This window comes from Otolemur garnettii, unplaced genomic scaffold (assembly GCF_000181295.1).
Source record: "Otolemur garnettii isolate 467f Iridium unplaced genomic scaffold, OtoGar3 scaffold00209, whole genome shotgun sequence".
NCBI classification, from domain to species: Eukaryota; Metazoa; Chordata; class Mammalia; order Primates; family Galagidae; genus Otolemur; species Otolemur garnettii.
The window spans coordinates 955,834-960,634 of record NW_003852604.1 but is presented as its reverse complement, the minus strand read 5'-3'; the positions used below and the strand labels follow the sequence as shown (position 1 = coordinate 960,634).

At 42.8% G+C, this 4,801-nt stretch overlaps 1 pseudogene; it reads left to right on the top strand.

The window, feature by feature from the left end:
- Positions 1-1,162: 1,162 nt before the first annotated feature.
- On the top strand, positions 1,163-2,970 carry LOC100954471 (annotated as a pseudogene).
- The last annotated feature ends 1,831 nt before the right edge of the window (positions 2,971-4,801 follow it).

Here is a 4,801-nt window from a genome sequence, read left to right as displayed (position 1 = left end):
AAAGAGGTATTTCCAGACCCCTCAGGACTCTTGCTGTACACAAAGCTTATCCGGAATTAGGCTTCTTTGGACAATTCCCCTCATATCCTGGTGCCTACCTTGGTTAGAAGCAGTGGCCAAAGGCAGCCCTTCGAGGCTGAAATGAAATCTACTGTTTTCTAACACCTGCTCCCTCACCTGTCTCTGTTTTGTTTTTTTGTTACAAGTTCTCCACTGGCAGGACCAACACACAGACGTGAGCACATTTGTCACCAGGACAGTGCTGAATGATTCCCGCGGAGTTACATTCCCAGACTCTGCTCACCGCTGCTGTCTGGCTGTGCATCTTGCCCCCCTAACTCAACGGTAGCCTCTCCGAGCCAGGAATCCAGCCTCATGCTTCGTGTCATCCCCCACTGAGACCAGCACAGTGCTGAGTGTTATACTCAATCAAGGATTAAGGAATATTTGTTTATTTGCATTTATTTCACCTCTTCCTCTTTGGATTTGAGGCTTCTAGGAAACAGATGATAAAAGAAATACTGATTGTTTTTATTCTACGAGGCGCAAGACTCTAATTGAACACAGCTGCAACCTGAAAAAGGTGCTTTCCCAGCCGTGATAATTAATCGCAAATCTTCCTGAACCTATGTTATACATCGGGCATTCCGTGAAGTTCACGGCATACTGTTTTATTTCACTCTCACAACAGTTTTGTGAGTGGATGATGCCCATTTGATGTATGAGGAAACTGAGACCCTAACTTATCTAAGGTCATACACCATTCATCATTGGTAGAACCAGGTCCCGCTGATTTCAAAGTCTATGCTCCACTATAGCACCTAAAACTTCTTGAGATTTCACACAAAATCATATAACAAGTTTATATTTCTACTGTCTCCAAAAAATCCCAAGTGCTGCTCCCAGAGTTTCCACTAGAGCCTAACTTTCTATTGATCCCATAAAGCCTTGATTCTTACCAGGAACTTTTAGTTTCTACACAGTACCAGAAGGGCAACTTGAAACAGAAAAGAAAAAAAAGGATAGAAGCAGCAGAAAGAATCAGAAAATGAGGTGGGGGGGGGAGGTGGCACGTGCACACCATTTCTAGTCGTTTTCAAAACGCCTTGAGCTAATTCTCATGGGCCCAGCCACTGGCCCCTGCTCTGCTCTGCACAATAAAATGGCTAATCAGATGAATGTAACATGGTACAGTTAAAAGAAGAGGAAGAACCAATGGATACTTCCAGTGTAACTCACACGGAACACTACAAGACACTGACAGAGGCAGGCCTCCCACAGAAGGAGGCAGAAAGACTTGATGAAATATTTCAGATGGGATTGGTAGCCTATGTTGATCTTGATGAAAGAGCAATTGATGCTCTCAGGGAATTTAATGAAGAAGGAGCTCTGTCTGTACTACAACAGTTCAAAGAAAGTGACTTATCACGTGTTCAGAACAAGAGTGCATTTTTATATGGAGTTATGAAGACCTATAGGCAAAGAGAGGAACAGGGGAGCAAGGTGCAGGAGTCCACAAAAGGACCTGATGAAGCAGAGATCAAGGCGTTGCTTGAGAGGACTGGTTCTACTCTGGATGTAACCACAGGACAGAGGAAGTACAGTGATCCTCCACCAGACAGTGCATACTCTGGCGTACAACCTGGTATTGGAACAGAGTTCTTTTTAGGTAAAATACCAACAGACTTATATTAGGATGAGTTGTTACCCCTTTTTGAGAAGGCCAGTCCCATTTGGGATCTTTGTCTTATGATAGATCCACTGTCTGGTCAGAACAGAGGATATGCATTCATCACCTTGGTGGAAAGGAAGCTGCACAGGAAGCTGTTAAACTGTGTGACAGCTGTGAAATTTGTCCTGGTAAACACCTTGGAGTATGCATTTCTGTGGCAAACAGCAGACTTTCTGTTGGACCCATTCCAAAGAATAAAACTAAGAAAACATTCTGGAAGAATTCAGTAAAGTCACAGAGGGTTTGGGAGACATTGTTCTCTATCATCAACCTGATGACCAAAAGGAGAATCAGGGGTTCTGCTTCCTTGAATATGAGGATCACAAGTCAGCAGCATAAGCCAGACGCCGGCTGATGAGTAGAAAAATAAAAGTATGGGGAAATGTAGTTACAATTGAATGGGCTGACCCCATGGAAGAACCAGATCCAGGAGGAATGGCTACAGTGAAAGTTTTATTTGTGAGAAAGTTGGCTACTACAGTGACAGAAAACTTGAATGAGTGACGAAGTTGAAAGATTATGCATTTGTTCATTTTGAAGACAGAGGAGCAGCTGTTAAGGCTGTGGATGAAATGAATGGCGAAGAAATTGAAATAGTCTTAGCTAAGCCACCAGACAAGAGAAGGAAAGAACGCCAAGCTGCTAGGCAGGCCTCCAGAAGCACTGCGTACGAAGACTATTACTACCACTGTCCTCCTCAAATGCCACCTCCAATTAGAGGTCGGGGTCGTGGTGAAGGCAGAAGTGGATATGGCTACCCTCCAGATTATTATGGCTAGGAAGATTACTATGATGGTTACTATGGTTATGATTATCATGACTATCGTAGAGGCTATGAAGATCCCTACTACAGCTATGATGGTGGCTATGGAGTAAGAAGAAGAGGAGGAAGAGTAGGGCAAGGTGCTCCACCACCACCAAGAGGTAGAGCTGGCTATTCACAGAGGGGGACATCTTTGGGACCAACAAGAGGTTCTAGGAGTGGCAGAGGGGGTCCTGCACAACAGCAGAGAGGCCGTGGTTCCCGTGGATCTTGGGGCAATTGTGGGGGCAATGTCAAAGAGGAGGCAAGAGAAAGGCAGATGGGTACAACCAACCTGGTTCCAAGGTCATCAGACCAACAACCAACAGAACTGGGGTTCAGTAAGGTGGTGACTATTCTGGTAACTATGGTTACAATAATGACAACCAGGAATTTTATCAGGATACTTATGGGCAACAGTGGAAATAGACAAGTGAGGGCTTGGAAATGATATTGGCAAGATATGATTGGCTCTAGATCTACATTCTTCCAAAAAAAATTGGCTTAACTGTTTCATCTATAAGTAGCAATTTGCTGCCATTTGTATTGGGCTGAAGAAATCACTATTGTGTATATGCTCAAGTCTTTTTAGTTTTCCTCTTTTCATAAATGCTCTTGGACATTAGTAGACTTTCAGAGTTCCCATTTTCTGGGAGTTACAATGCTTTTATTGTTTCAGGCTTCATTTTAGCTTCAAAAAAGGCTGAGTACACTGTTAAATCATGATTTTGCAGAACCATTGGGGTATTTTTTGGATTTGGGATAGATCACATAGGAGTATGAAGTAGGCTGTAAATAAAAATACAAGCTAGTGCTTTGTCTTAGTAGCTTTAAGAAATTAAAGCAAACAAATTTAAGTTTTCTTGCATGGAAAATAACCTACAATTGTATGTTTTGCATTCCTAGAAGTAGGTTAACTGTGTTTTTAAATTGTTATAACTTCACACCTTTTTGAAATCTGCCCTACAAAATTAAATGTCAAAGCCGTGACAATTTGTTCTTTGATGTGATTGTAGTTCCAATTTCTTGTTCATGTAAGATTTCAATAAAATTTCAAAAATCTATTCAAAACATTAAAAGAAATCAGAAAATGAAATGGTTCCTGCTGCTACTGCTTTGGCCCCTCCTCTCCTGCCACCACAGAAAGCCTCAATCCTCTAAACCACTTACCTCTTCCTCAGCACCGTCCAGACTCTTAACACCAGCATGGAGGTTCCATGGTCAGTCACAATAAATAATGACAAATCCAGGGTGATTTCAAGAGTGAACAAGCAGCTGGGCACAGTTGCTCACACCTATAATCCTAGCACTCTGGGAAGCTGAAGTGGATGGATTGCCTGAGCTCAGGAATTTGAGATCAGCCTCAGCAAAAGTGAGACCCCATCTCCAAAAATCACTGGGCACTGTGAAAGGTGCCTGGAGTCCCAGCTACTCAGGAGGCTGAGGCAAGAGGATCACTTGAACCAAGAGTTTGAAGTCACTGTGAGCTATCATGTTATGGCACTCTACTGAAGGCAACAAAATGAGACTATTTCAAAAAAAAAAAAAAAAAAAAGAACCAGCTACTGGGGAGGCTGAGGCAAGAGGATCACTTGAGCCCAGGAGTTTGAGGTTGCTGTGAGCTGCTGAGGGTGACAAAATGAGACTATTTCAAAAAAAAAAAAAAAAAAAAGAACCAGCAGTGCTTTGTTGATTAAATTGAACATTCAGGGCTTGAAGAAATGATATTGCTTATGGTAGCCAACTTTAGCATCAGCCCCCAAATTAGAGAAGGATTCATTGTTTGAGAACCTCAATTTTTCCTTGTGCAAAAATGAAAATGTTGGAAAAGATGACCTACATAGGATGCCTTCCAGGTCTGGCCTCCACACAGTCTGAACCCTCTTGGCAGCACCAGTGAACCCATATATTGGGGGGGTAAACTCCATATATAGAGGCAACAGTAACTCTGCTTTTTCTTCCCTATCATCACCATCAGAGAAATAAAGGCGGCCCAAACATTAAGCAAAATGCCCTCAGAAAGAAAAATAAAAAGGAAGCAAAATACCCTCAAGTAACCCTCGGGAAAGAGCAGACCGTCCGCTGATAGCTCTTCAAATGACCACCAGAAAACCCACTGACCAGCCAAAGCCGCACACCCCAGGCCTATCACCTTGATAGAATATTAGTACTGTCTCCAAAGACAGGTGTCAAAGGAAGATTTGTACAGGGTATGGGGGTCTGGACTCAAGTGGATCTTTCAGGGTGGGAAACTAATCAGGAGTGGA